The sequence below is a fragment of the Neopelma chrysocephalum genome, unplaced genomic scaffold, assembly GCF_003984885.1.
Source record: "Neopelma chrysocephalum unplaced genomic scaffold, ASM398488v2 Primary Assembly neopelma1_80b, whole genome shotgun sequence".
NCBI classification, from domain to species: domain Eukaryota; kingdom Metazoa; phylum Chordata; class Aves; order Passeriformes; family Pipridae; genus Neopelma; species Neopelma chrysocephalum.
The window spans coordinates 4211392-4226977 of NW_020897742.1; positions in this window are offsets into that span (position 1 = coordinate 4211392).

Below are 15586 nucleotides of genomic sequence, written 5' to 3' on the forward strand. Positions count from 1 at the left end.
CCTTGGGTAACATCCAGAGCATGCCATTCCTCTCACATTCTTTTCACAATGATTTTGGAGAAACTCCAGATTAACACAGAGAAAAATACACTTATTTATTATTTTACTTGGTAACAGGATAAAATAACTGCAACCTGTCTAATTTTTTTTTTTTAACTTTTTTTAGACAAGATTGATAAAACTAGGGAAGTATGTTGTTGAGAATAGGACAAGATAGAGGCTTACTCTTTATCATATCTTCAGAAAGGAAGACAAAATCCGGTTCAACTATAACGTGTTTCTGCAGCAAGAGTCATGGGAAACTCTCTGGCCTGTAGGATGCAGAAGGTTAAACTCAAGGGTCCTGGATTTTATTGTGAGATATATCAAATGCCAGTGATTATTCTGAGTTGGCGAATAAATAGAGATAGGGATCAAAACCCTCAGAAGCATGACCAATGAAAGAATAGAGAGTACAGGACTAGTGAAAGAAATTGCTGATGTGATATGTGAAGGCACAGTCAAATAGCTGCACAACCACATCACTATTGTCATCTCACATAATATAAAGAAATGTTGGCGTTGACCCTGGCTGGATTCCAAATGTCCACCTAAGCTGCTCCATCACTTCCCTCCTTGGCAGGGCAGGGAAGATAAAATGTAACAAAAGGCTCACGGGCTGAGATAAAGGCAAGAAGAGATCACTCACTAATGACCATCGCAGGCAAAACAGACACCACTTAGACTAAAAATTATTTATTACCAATCAAACCAGAGTAGGGTAATGAGAAATAAACCCAAATCTTAAAACACCTTCCCTTCACCCCTCCCTTCTTCCCAGGTTCAACTTCACTCCCAAATTCTCTCCCTCCCCTCTACCAGTGGCATAGGGGAACAGGGAATGGGTTCTGCAGTCAGTGTATCACGTGTTGTCTCTGCCACTTCTTTCTCCTCCGGGGAAGGACTCTTCACATTCTTCCCCTGCTACAGCATGTTTTGCTCCCATGGGAGACAGTCCTCCATGAACTTCTCCAATCTGTCATGGGCTGCGTTTCATGAACTACTCCAGTGTGGATCCCTTTCCATGGGATGCAGTCCTTCAGGAAAAGACTGCTCTGGTGTTGGTGACCCATGGCGCCACAAGTTCTGCCAGCAAACCTGCTCCAGTGTGGGCTCCTCTGTCCATGAGTCCATAGGTCATGTCACCAGCCTGCTCCAGCACAGCCTTCCCAAGAGGTCACAGCCTCTTTCAGGAGTTCACCCAGTCTGGTGTGGGGTCCTCCCCAGGCTGCAGGTGGATCTCTCCTCCCCTGTGGACCTCCATGTGCTGCAGGGGCACAGCTGCCTCACCACAGTCAGCGCCATGGGCTGCAGGGGAATCTCTGCTCTGACACCTGGAGCACCTTCTCCCCCTCCTTCTGCACTGACCTTGGAGTCTTCAGGATTGTTGCTCTCACATATTCTCACTACTCTCTGCAACTTCAGCTACCATTTCACCCCTCCTTCTTTACTGTGTCATCCCTGAGGCGTTACCACCATCACTGATGGATGGGCTCAGCCTTGGCCAGTAGCATGTCTGTCTCAGAGGCAGCTGACACTAGCTCTGGACATGGGGAAAGCTTCTGGTAGCTTCTCAGGGAAGCCATCCCTGTAGCCCCCCTTCCCCTCATGACCAAACCCTTACCATGTAAAACCAACACAGTAGATGCCCCATTTGTAGATACCAAAGGCAATGCTACACACGCAGACATTGTCCTTAACACTGCCCCTCGTTTTTTCTCTGGCATCCATAAATCCATTTTTAACAGCAGGAATTGCTTCTTATCCCTGCAGTAATGAAATACAACTGTCATCTTGTAAACCCATGTACTTAGATTATTTTCCCTCTGATCCAGCTGAGCTAATTCTTTCAACTAAAGTCTACAAAAGGGTGACTAATTGTGCTTAGTGCTTTCATGATGTTTGTCATGTTCAAAACATTAAACAAATGTTAATTAATTAACAAATATACAGAGCTACAAATCTGAAAATCAGTCATCAAGGCTGTATTTAATAGTTTATTAATTAGGATCTCATAATTTTTATTTTATCACAAGTCAGTCTGAATAAATTCTTTGTTAGTTTTTTGAAGGAAAATTGCAAATGCAATCATAAAGAAACAGGAAATTGTTTCAGAGTATTTTAAGGTCGAGTGAAATTATAATGTCTAAAAATGTTGAAAGGTTCCTACTATATCTGGCTGCTCTATTTTTCCAGCTGATGGATCCTTCCATGCTCATTCATGACACAGTAATGCAAGCAATAAATACCATTGCATGTAAAACTCACAGCTGCTGTCTTTATCCCCACGTTTATCTTTTTGACCTGAATAAATATCAGTTCATCACCTGCAGGATGGCACTGAAGCATATTGAAACTAAAAATGCAAAGCAATTCATGTAATTAATAGAGCTTTCTCTTCCATCTAAGAAAAATTACTTTGTCTTTAAAGAAATACAGCAATATCTGCTCCAATGGGCTTTCAGTGCATATCTCAAGTACAGTTTGTACTTCATGGCCATTACTTACAATATGTTGATGAGCATTTCAGCCTTATAGAGGCAGGATGCTTCCTCTTCCATGGGTGTAGACTGCCTGGATCTTTGAGGTGAGTAAAAAGTGGTCAATGACAATACCTACCCTAGGAAGTGAAAATCATTATTAAAATATGTAAGGGTGTTTTCGATGGAGGTTTGTGGTAAGTGATGCATACTTCTCGTAATTGATTCTTGGATGACATATTCTGTAAGAATGAGTGTTAGGAGTCTTTCCAGGTTCAATAGTCTTCTCCCATCTCTTTCTTATTTGGGCCCATCAGGTGAAGGAAAACATTTATGTTGACTTAGTCAGACTTTTCTGTTTTTTTATGACAACATAAGAATTTAGAACTTCACCTGTGGCCTTGAAAATCACAGTTGTAATATTTTCCACTGTAAAAAAACCCGAACCAACAAATAACAACTGTGTAATTCTTGGCTAGTTCAGATGTAATCTTGGGAGAAGTAGTTTGCTAGGCAACATGTCCATATTCAGCCTTTCAAAATAAAAATGTATGACCCTACCTTAGGAGTCTGATTTAGGCTATTCCTTCTAGTGTGAAGGAATTTTCATAGCAGGATGTGTACAGGTACCTGTTAGGTAACACTGCAAAAGAGAGCTCAAATAGCTATTGGTGGTCGGCCCTTTGAACTGTTCCAGGGATAAGGCATCCACAAATAAATTAACTTTGAAAAAACACATTTGCAATATTTATTTAGACAAACTAGAAGAATTTAGATGCACTTCTTAGTAATCTGTAACAGCCATGGCAGAGGGAATGTTATTGACTGCCAAGTGAAAGGCAGTTTGTCTTATGGAATGGGTAAAGAAGAAAAATGTTAGGAAAAGCTCACAGCCAGAGGAACAATTCTCAGGAAAGTAGTCCAGCCAAAGAGGACTATGCTTCACATATTTTACAATTAATAAAATGTATCATATAAACCACAGTGATGAGCAGATTATGAAGAGAGCCATGTTACAGGTCTATTGCAAAACAGCGAGAGTCAACCTTAAGTGATATATTTCCATTTATTTGATAATCACTGGATTATTATGAAAGCTTAATAGTAGAATAGGCATTGTTAATTAATTCTTCTTCCATTAGCTCACCACCCCCTCAGTTGTTTGTTGGCATAGTTTGAAGCTTTTATTTCCTATTAAAATACTGCTCCATCCAATCATGTGAGGGCTAGCAGGATCATAGTAACTTTGTCTTTCTTCAGAATTGTCAGACAGCTTCATCTTTCACTCAGTGTGACAGGATTTGCAAACATGCAGAATTTTCTCAAAAATACCCTTATTGAATCCTGAAAAAAAACCAAAACAAAACAACTCTCCCCAAACCAATAAATACCCCCACCTAAAAAAAGAAAACCTGTACGAACCTCGAAATCTTAGCAACAAGACAATGACAAATAGCCTCAAGATTTTATTCAAACCCTTATTGAGCTTATTAATTTAAACTGGAGGACTACAAACCAAGCTTTTCAGGAGATTTCTGCAGTTTCTTGCTTTCAGTTGAATGAGAGAAAGACTATAATTATTTTTTTCCCTGGATATGACAAAATTTTTATTTACAGTTCTTTTGAGAACCTGAATTCTCCTACCAGACAGTTGGAGAGAATAAAATGAAAATTTATTGAATTTCATACTTAATCTTTTCCATCAAGAGATTTCACAACATTTTCTCATATAACGTGGTTACTTCTGTGTTTGAGAAAACCAGCAGATTATGTAATTTTTGTCATCTCAAAATGACAGGTGGTGTAAATAAATAAGGATTATAGAATTTCTCAAAATTCAGCAAAACAGACGACCTAGAAATGGATTAAATGTCATGAAGCATTTATGTTTCACATTAGCAAAAGTTCTATAAGCTTAAATGCTTTTGTATCCATGAGGCAGAGAACTTGAAATTTAGGGCCAGATGTACACAAGGCATATCACCATGTATAAAACAGATATTTTTGAAGATGGTAGCCTGGAAGAATTACTTCAGACCTTGGTTACTAAGTAGAGAAAACTAATAAAATTATATATAAGGTGTATTTTTACTTCTTTATTTGCATTCCTCCGTTAAATCCTGCTCTTCTCAAGTACATTGTTGAAGATATAGAACAAAAAATAAAAGTTCTCGAAACAAGAGAGTGTGCAGCAAGCGATCTTCTCCAAATAAACTTCCCGCCTAACCTCACCTGTTCAGAGAAACCATAATTTGATGGTAAATAAACACAACCTGCTTGCACAAACTTAATTTTTCTAGCTTTATTCCTAATTCTGTTTTGTCAGAGACTTCTCCACCACGTTACAGGAAATAGTCTCTAGTATATGTATAAGTCCTACCCGAGATTGCCCTAGCTAACCAGTCCTCTGTACTGAGTTCCTTGGGGTAAACATTGTAGTGGAGGAATTGCTGGTCTTGGGCAAGTCCCACCTGCTCCTTTGGGCCTTGTACTTGAGGCTTGTGAAGGCTTAATTACTCCCAGCTCGAGTACTTGCCATATCACCAACCCTCTTGCAGGCAGCACTGTAAAGGCAGGTGCTGGAATGTCCCAGCCTGGTCAGTGGCACTCTGGAGGACCTCGTTCCACCCTGTAAGGAGAAGATAAAAGCTTGTTAATATACAACAAAGTATGGGAGGAAGACTGAACCTCTCCACAGGTGGTATCTGTGCAGCAAGTTGTGGGAATTCCATGGCATCACTCTGATGATGCATGGAAGTGGGGTTTCCATCATCTAAAGAGATGTAAGGTTTACTTGCTAATTATATTTTGCTTCCTATTTCTATCTTATTGTTAAAGCAATTTTTTTCACAGTATTTGCTGTTGTGCCTTTCTGATTGAGTTCCAGAAAGAATTCTGCACCCTCCATTCCCTTGCTGCAGAGCCTCCTCTGAGTCTTCCCTTTGTTTTCCGTGATATAAATAACTGCAGCATAGGTGGCAAAGTGGCACATGTGGGTCACTGCAACTTGCAAAATAGTCAGTAATTCACATAAGACCAGGCAAGACAAGCTGCCTCCTCTATTGGTACAAATTGGGAGAGTTTCACTCAGTTAGTTCTGTCTACGGATTCTGATTATGAATATTAAAATCTGTTTAAATAAACAACCAAATTGCAAAATGCTCCAAGGCCCATATTTAGATATTTTGAAACAGAAAGAAGTGTTCCTCCCAAGAAGTGTTCCCTTCTAGAATAGGATTAAAGTAACCTTGCAGTTCATAGAATCATAGAATATCCAGACCTGGAAGGATCATTGAGCCCAACTCCTGACCCTGCACAGGACCATCCCATAAATCACACTGTGTGCCGGAGAGCTTTGTCCAAATGTTCCTTGAACTCTGGCAGACTTGGTGCTGCGGCCACTTCCCTGGGGAGCCTGTTCCAGTGCCCAACCACCCTCTGTTTGTTGAACCTTTTCCTCTACAGAGGATCTGTAGTCTCCAGACTAACCACCTCAGCATCTTTCAATAAATTCTTTGAATGCCAGGAGTGGGGAAGGGCAGAGGATTCCTATGTATTTGCAAGCCTCAGACATTCCATGGCTAATTGAGTTGTTCAGTTCTTCCTGCCTGCTCTCTAAAATGCACCTTCCACAGAAGATCTAACTCTGCTACTCTAACAGGAACATTTCACTTTAGTCCAATTATTTTCTGCACAAAGAACTACAATTTCATAATAGCAAGCTAGTGTAGGGGACTATATTGGAAAGCCCTTATTATATACCATCTATCAAGATTAATTATTGCACTTAGCCTAAAGCACATCAGGTTAGTCTCTGCTTTCATTTAATTATCTTCCTAGTTATCTTTTAATTATCCTGTTTTCCTACTAGTGTTAATATATGTAGCTACTATCCTGCATCTTTTTACTTTACACAGGAGAACACACATTGTCTTTGAACTGCGGTACAAGTAGAAACAATGTGTTGTACATTGGAAAATCTTTTCCTTGAAACCGCAGGTTTCATCATGGTAGAATACCGCCAGCACAATAACTGATTAGAGTAAACAGAGTCTTTAATTATTTTATGAGAATTGTTATAATCTGAAATGTTACCCTGACAATTGTTTTCCCTTTCATTATGTATCTTTGAATGCATTAAGCAGAATATTGGTATGTGAAGCAGTTGGGATTGACCTTTCATTATCCACTCAGTCTCTTTCCAGTGAATAAAAGCTTATATAATCATAGAATGGGCTGGGTTGGAAGGGACCTTACAAATCATTTAGTTACAACCCCTGCCATGGGTAGGAACACCCTTCACTAGATCTGGTTGCTCAGAGCCCCATCCAACCTGGCCTTGAACACTTTCAGGGGTGAGGCATCCATAACTTCTCTGGGCAACCTGTTCCGGTTCCTCACCACCCTCACATTAAAGAATTTCTTCCTTATGTCCAATCTCAGTTTGAAGCCATTCACTCTTGTCCTGTCACTACCTGCCCTTGTAAAAGTTTCTCTCCAGCCTTCTTGTAGGCTCCTTTCAGGTACTGGAGGGCTGCAATTAGATCTCCCTAAAGGCTTCTCTTCTGCAGGCTGAAAAATCCCAATTATCTTAGGCTTTCCTTGTAGAAGAGATGCTCCATCCCTCTGATCATCTTGGTGGCCCTCCTCTGGACACACTTCAACAAGTCCATGTCTTTCCTGTGCTGAGGATCCCAAACCTTGACACAGTACTCCAGGTGGGGTCTCACCAGAGCAGAATCCCCTCCCTTGACCTGCTACCCACACTGCTTTTGATGTAGCCCAGGACACATTTGGCTTTCTGGGCTGTGAGTGCACATTGTTGGCTTATATCCAGCCTCTATCTACCAGCACCCCCAAGTCCTTCTCCGCAGAGCTGCTGTCAATCTGCTCATCCTGTACTGATACCAGGGTTTTCCCAGACTCAGGTGCAGCACCTTGCACTTGGCCTTGTTGTGTCTCATGAGTTTCTCTAGAGCACACTTCTCAAGCTTGTCCAGGTCCCTCTGGATGAGAGTCCATCCTTCAGGTGTGTCAGTTGTGCTGGTCAGCTTGGTGTCATCTGCAAATTTGCTGAGGGTGCACTCGATCCCTCCATCTATGCCATTAACGAAGATATTAAATAACACTGGCCCCAATATGGGCCCCTGAGGGTCACAACTTGCCATTGATGTCCATCAGGACTATGAGCCATTGACCACTACTCTCTGGATGTGACTGTCCAATCAATTTCTAATCTATCTAACAGTTCACCCATTGAATCCATCTCTCTCCAATTTAGAGAGAAGGATGTTGTGGAGGAATATGTCAAAGGCTTTACAGAAGATAAATGATGATTGTAACCCTTCCCTTGCCTATTCATATAGTCACTTATGTGACAGTTTCTATAAAAGCAACCCACATATGCTTTGGGTTATTATTGAGGAGGATGTTTTGCCTTAGCACTTTTTCATTTTTCTCAACAAGGACATTAACAAGCAACAAAACAAAACAGTCCAATTTCATAACAAAATGCAAGAGATGGTTTCTTGGGTAGTACATGTTAAATTTTACCATTCTCTGCTACAGAAAGTGGATAAATTAGCAGAAATAGGAGAAAGCTGGATAATGTTATAAATGTTTAAACATTAGTGACTATTCAGTATGAATTATGGCAAAAATAGAAATTGCAAGGAAACTGAATGTCATGCTTCATTGGACAACCTGATAATGTGTGTTTTCTGTTTACTGTTAATTTAGCAAGAAAGGTATGCTTCACATAAAAAAAGGAATAAAATATAACCCCCCCCAACTAACCAACCAAACAAAAGAGGTACTCTCCCAGAAAGCTTGCACAAAGCTCAGATCAGCTAGGAGCTAGGAGCCTTGCTGAAGATACATCTGCACAAAACTTGCTAGCCTGATAAATGGTAACTGTCAAAAATCTGTCAAATATCACCCATCAACAATAACCTGATTACTAGCCCTGGCTTCAACTGTCAATGTCTTGTACCAAACCTAGAGATATTTAAGGAGAGGTGAGGCTGAAGGGACTCAAGAAGGCATTGAAGAAGGGCTGCTATATTTCTGTTTTCCCAGATATATACTTCTGTGTTTGGCAAGCACATCAAAAATGGCACATAACAAAGAGATATTTGTTCGTTTGTCCAGAGTTTCCGAACGTTCAGTACCTTGCTGAGAGCAGAAGAGCCAGTGCCAGTGAGGTGGCTACATAAATTCCCAGATGGCCACATTGATGGTGTCACACATATAAACAGAAATCTCTTTGTTGAGTATTCACATTAAATATAAAAGAGACACCATGATTTCCTCCTTTTCTTGACTTAAAAAAATGGTTTGGACTCTGGTCTTCTTTCCAAAAAGTGCCTGGAGTGCTAAAAAGTAACTTATCATGGGGACTCTCTTCATCTTGCCAGTTAAAGCAATGCTGGTCTACCTGACAACATTAAACATTCATTTTGGTTGCAGGCAGCCCCATGTACAGCCCTGCTTCCCCTCCCTGCCTTTGAGTACTTTCTTACTTGTTAAGAACAGAACGTCTTCAGAGCAGCCCCTGATCAGGAGCCCTCAGTCACCTCTGGAAGAGGATGTCTTTCCTTACTACCAGCAGAGAGAGCCTGGAGCAACAGGCTTTGGCCTCAGGGCCGTGAGTCCTCTGTCACTACCTCGCTCTGTGGCACTGAACCCAGCATGCTGGAGTCTATGCCACACTCCCTCCTGAGAAACATTTGTACTCCTTTTCAGCACAGCTGCCCAGAGCTACGCAGGGAAAGGATCTCATTTAACCTTTTGCTTTGAAAAAGGGAAGATGCTGCTAAAGGATATACTGCACAGTATTAAAAAGAGAACACCCTGCTTACTGGAAACACTGGTTTGGGTAGCACTTGACATCAAAACATGAGGGGAAAATTGTTGTTCAGAATGTTTTCACTTGTCCCTCTAATAATAATTGCACATGAAATTGTGTGCTGCAGTGGCACTGCTTTTTGTCAATTAGTATGAGAGGAAAATTCTTGTTGATTCCAATTCTGCAAGGATCTATGCTAATTTCACGGTATGTTTCCAGTTTATATCCTTTGGTTTGACAGATTCTGTGAAATGTTATATGGCAACATCTGATTTATTCTGTTAGAGATGCTGCCTAATGAGAAAAGTAATCAGTCCCACTCGCCTTTGCTTTCAAATATGAGTGCCCATTAGAGACATTTCTGCAAACCCTTGCTGCTGCTCTTCAGTCTAAGTGGAGATTTTCTGACTGAGAAAACTTTTCAAACCCACATATCATAATTTAACTGAAGTATAGTTACTTTACCCAATGTATGTATTTCCACTTCTACATTTTGCTAATAGCTTTTTTCTGCTGTTCGGATTTAAGCAAAGATTGTCTCTTCTGCCAGCCAATTATTCTCATTCGGTTGAAGTGGAAGCACAATTAATCCACAATCTGTGATATTGCGGCCATTGCCGTGACAATACCTTATCACACTTCTTTTATGGAATGAGCTGTTGAGCTTTGTCATAAGACAAAAAATTCTTCCCTAATATTTAACACTTTTAACAGAAATTTACAGATATTAAATAACAAATCATTATAGCAGACATGATTGATAGAACTGATATTATGTTCCTTATCCTACAGATAAGTGTTATAGTACAATTTCCAGTATCATCCTTTAGTCAGCTGGAGAACTACATAAAAAACTAGACTCTTACCTCCTAAATTTATGTTAAAGATATTCTCTTCCTCATTCTTTCACTACTTGCACATTATTTATGAATGTTAATCTACCAATTGGTACATTAATGTAACTTTACATGAACAAATTACTGTGTCAATTTTCAAAGAATGGGGAAGCTAAAAGACTAGTTTTCCTCCCACTACTCTGCTACTAGTATGAATTAAATTCTTTATGTTGTATTTTACAAAAGATCAGAACTTAGCTATAACAAAAAATACCAAAACTCATAAAGTTTAGATCTTAGAGTAGCTACAAATTAAGAAATTTTGCTTTCATATGAAGAGAAAATATAAAAACACTCTAAAGCAAAATGTATGATCTTTTCTAAGGGGTTCACAAATTCCAGATTACTAATACTACTATTACATACCTACTGATAATTGCAATGAACGTCTTTATTGTAGAACAATAAAATTTTTACTATGAACAATTTGCAGGAGTTATACTATTATACGAAGTTTTTAGAAAGTTTCTTCTCAGTTCCTTAACGGAATTCGTAACTTCTTGCAAAAATAACTAATTTATTTGTCTACCATTTTTAATAGACTTTTGTAAATAATCTGAAGTGTTGTTTTCTTTTACACAAGGCCACATAGCAGCTCACAAATTTCATTACCATTGCTTCATAAAATGCCCAAAAGACCAAATGCAATGAACCTGTTATAATGTACATGAAATACGTGATATTATTAATGACAATTTCCTGTCATAAAATGAGATCATTTATCTTTGTTCAAATCAGATCCACAAGCCCAGACTCAAGAGATAAACTGGCTTCCTAAATGTACTCTTGTATACTGAATCATTAAATGTCATGTTAAAGATGAGAGAAAACAAAATTGTGTAAAAGGACTATATGAAGAGAACAATAAAAAATGACTCAGAGGGTTTAAAAGAGCTTGAATCATCTTATATTCCAATATTAGGCAGATTAATAAAAGGTATAAATTCTAATCCACACAACCCAAACATTTAGCATGCTCAGAATCACAATTCTTCAAATTATTTTCTTCTCTCTTTTCCCTTTTAAATGAGATTTTTTTCCTGTAAGGAGCTGAGCATACCAAACAGTTTCTTCTAGAGCCACTCCAGCACGTGAACTCAGTGGAGAGGTAAGCTCAATCCACAGGAGTTTTGCTCTGAGAATTTCAGCTTCTTACTTTGTAGGGGATTTGCTCTCCCTTTCCTTTTAGAAACAAAGCACAGAGGAAATTGAATTTTCAGAACCTTGGGCTCTTGGCTAGCCATGAGCACCACAGACCCTCTTACCAGGATGATTATCTAATCGCCCAAGGAGGAAGCTATCTATCTGGCTGGGTTTTAAGCACTTAGCCGAGGTGCCTAATTTAGGAATAATGTCATTAGAAGACATGCCATCATCTCTGAAGTGCTCTTCAGGACTGGTCTAGAGAAAATTTAAGACATGATCCCTCTCTGAAGAGGACTTGCTTCCTCTATTATGATAGAAAAAGTGCAGATGTCAAAGTGCTCAATATGAGTACTACCTTCATAACCAAAGATATGCTTAGGAATGAACCACTTTTTTTTTTACTTCTAAGGCCTACTCTCTAAAGAAATATCTCTTCCACAGAACTTACCCTGTGAATACATAGGAGGGAAGGTGTCAGTCCATTCTTATTCTTATTCACGTCCTCTCTTAGTTAATGGTCTTGACAGACCTTCAGTTTAACATGCACAACCGTTTATATGTTCTTACATATCTAGTGGCTAATTTCTCATCATGAAAGTGCAGATTTTACATAGGGAAACACTGGATGTGAGACTTACATGAAAATTTCAGCAATCCTGAGTGATTTGAAGTTTGCTTGCTAGTAAATGTGTTCCTAGGAAGTGAGAGTGTCACAGCATCAAAAATCAAGATGGGATTTGGAATTGAAGGAAAATTGTGAATAGAATACAATGAGAAACAACACAATTTAGTGATAAGGAAAGGAATATTAAAGCACCTTAACGCACAATGGAAAAAATAGTTTATAAGGGACATTGCACCTTCATAACTCAAAGGTTGGAAGAGAAGCTGACATTAAAAAACCTTGGGATATAGTATAAACAATCATCATAATATGACATTAGTTAAAGATTTCTAATAAAGGGGGGGGTGAAAAGGTATTTTAGCTCTTTAAATCTCTGTGAGAACATTTGCTACCAGCACAGGATACTGTAAGCAAAAAGATATCCAACTAAAATACTGTTTCTTACATAGGAGAAAAACCTGTTATATGGTGAAATTAAGCTAATGAAATTCAATTAGCCAAAGAGAAGGTTTGAGACACTATCACTTTCTATTCAGTATGTCATTAAACTGTATGGTCAAGCCTACCAGTCCATCAAACAAACAAATTAACAAAATGGGATGGAAACTATTAATGATAAATACCCCCCCTCTCTAAAACTTCCCCCTTCTCTCCTTCAAACCCTCTCATCCAGTGTAATTTGCATTTAGCTAAAGGATGCTAAGAAGCTGAGGAACATGCAGGAAATTTACCTAATATTTTGGAATATGAATGAGTATGAAATGACTATTCAGTATTCTGTCCCTCTATAGAGAATTTAATTCTAAATTAAACTGAGAGATGCAATTCAAAAAGGTAAGAAACCACTGTGAAATTGCTCCGGAACAGAACTATTTTTGCAAGTCAAGTCATGGAAGATAAACAATTGTAGAAAAGTGATCAGTTTTCTTCTTGTAGGCCAACACATTCCTCTTGTACAAATGTTCTTGCTGCAGAATCCCAAGTGAGAAGCCCAGGTTAATAGTAAACAGTGTTATAGATGAAGAGTTGAGTATTACTATTTCACAAGAACAGACAAAAAAAAAACAAACAACAAAGAAATAAAAATCCCTACAGGTCCTTATTCCTGTTATAATTTCTGAGAACAATTAAAGCAGCTGTAATAGGAGTTAAATCTGTGGACAGATGAGAACCAAGCATGAAAATCACTGAAACACCAAAAATTGTTAGACTGTTACATAGATGAGACAAGAAAGACGTCATGACAAATACTGAGTACTTTATAAAATGAAAGAAATTAAATATACAAACATATTTCACTTGAGTTAATGGAAAACTTCCTAACAGAAAACTTTATGGCATTGTAGACTACTTACCTAGAAAAGGCAATAAGAACTGCATGGAAAAAATAATAAAGAAAGAATTATCAGAAAGATTTTTTGCATTTATTTACACTTTCATTACTTTATTAAGTGAACAGTCAGACAATTCAACTCTTGGCAATTTTCTATTTTTTTTTTCTTGTATTTAGTATTTGTGTAGGTTATAAACATAACTTTGGGTACCTTTCTGGTTAACCAACTATGTCAGCAGTTTCCATAAATGGAAAGTGCTATATAACAAATTCTTTAGTTGGGTTTCCGGTAGCAACCTTTGTCTAATTAATTATTCTGCTCAGCTGCAGTGATTCAGTCCCAAGATGGAAAGGAGTACTCACTTATAAAGAGCACTGTGAGGACACTAACAGATAACTACACTGTCATTAGACTGAATATATCCTTAGGATGCAAGGAAAAAAACCCAAAACCTTTCAAACACAGAGACTGCTTTAGAAAACAAGGTTTTACAGAACTAATACAAGGGCAGATTACACTGCTCCAACAGGCACCTTTATAACTGTGCTTAAATATAATCACAAAGCTAAAACTTTTAGTTTACTTCTTAATGCATTGAAAAGGACATTGTATCTTCATGACTTATCAGGTGTAAAATTTCAGATCACAACAATTCCACTTGAATTAAGTTACTTATAAAAAAATGGAAAGTCCTATGATAGACTGATGAGATCAATCTAAGAGAAGCTTCCCTTCTGCCTTTGCTCCAGTTCCTTGTCCAGGAGTGGGAGGAAGCCCCTTGCTAAGTCTCATGTTTGTCTTTGGGTATATGACGGGCAGCAGCAGTGTAGCCAGTCAGCACACGTAGGGTACCAAATTAACTGGACAGAGTCAAGAGTTTTTCTCCTCTTGTCAAAGAACCAAAAAAGAAAAGCGTAATCCAGTACCTGTACAGTGCTCTGCTCTTGGAAACTTGGAGTAGAGCTGAAATAGATCCATATATGCTCATTTTCAATTATTATTGAAAACATTTTTCTGAATAGTATAACAAGGCATCCATTCTGCCTAGCAGGACTTTCATTTTACTTGGTGATCTACTGAAAGGAATGCAAGATGCCACTGCAGTCCAGGGAGAGAGGATGGTTCTCATGTAAGTCACTGAACATCATTACAACCTTTCTTCTGCTTAAACACACCTTAAAAATGTAGTTACTACAAACATTACTTTGTTTTTTATCTGAACAAGTTCTGCTGCTTAAGCTGGGTTTTAAAGATGCTTGACTATATCTTAAAAGAAGTGCAGTGGTGGGGGGGCAGCTGATAACTGAACATCATAATCTAGGTCATGTTAAGTATGAATTTCTGAAAAAAATAAAGTTCTCCCCTATCAACGGATCAAAATTGTTTTGTAATAGAAGTCACAGTGCAAGCTGCTTACATATCTGGAGCAACTAACTCCACTGAATTGAATTCCAGATATGACCTGTCATTCCTTTCTACTTCAAGTACAAATTAAACTTCATCAGTTAAAGAACAGTTATTAACGAGTCAGTGTAATGGATATTTTTAAAAGATATTGGACTACGTACAAGCACTAGAGGCTTGACAAGAGTATAACACTAAAACATTCTTAGATGTGAAGGCCCTTCTACAAGGTTTCTCTGTTACTGCTACTGGGTGTAATTTGTTGATGACTTTATCTTGTTTATTTATCTGACAGAAGAAAGCAATTTCATTCACTGGCCTAAATATTAAGATGTTATCAAGAGCTGAAAAACTTGGCAATACCAAAAAAAAAAAAAAAGAGAATGTGTATTTTTTTGTTAATTTCAATTAAACTATATGACCTCAGAAGAAAGATCTGCAGGATAAGCTCTTAATTGCTTCCACCTTTATTTCTTCAGTTTTGTTTGGGTATTTTTGTTTAATTTAACACTCCAGTGAACTATCCAACAAAAAAAAAAGCCACGTGTCAAATATAAACTTCTACATTTTAACTTAAAGCAACAATTTAAGGCATTCAATATAAATCAATTTATTCTTTTTGTGATGATTCCCAGATGCAGACTCTGATATTTCATGCATCACTAAATCTATCAAGTAACGATTGTTTTCTTGGAGCTAATAGAGATAGAACCATTCATTTTTTTCTAGTGTCTTTTTCCTATGCTGACGTTAAGTTTTGCCTTAGTTGTTTCAGACAGAAATGAATGGCTCCCCCAAGGCAGAAAGAATCTGTA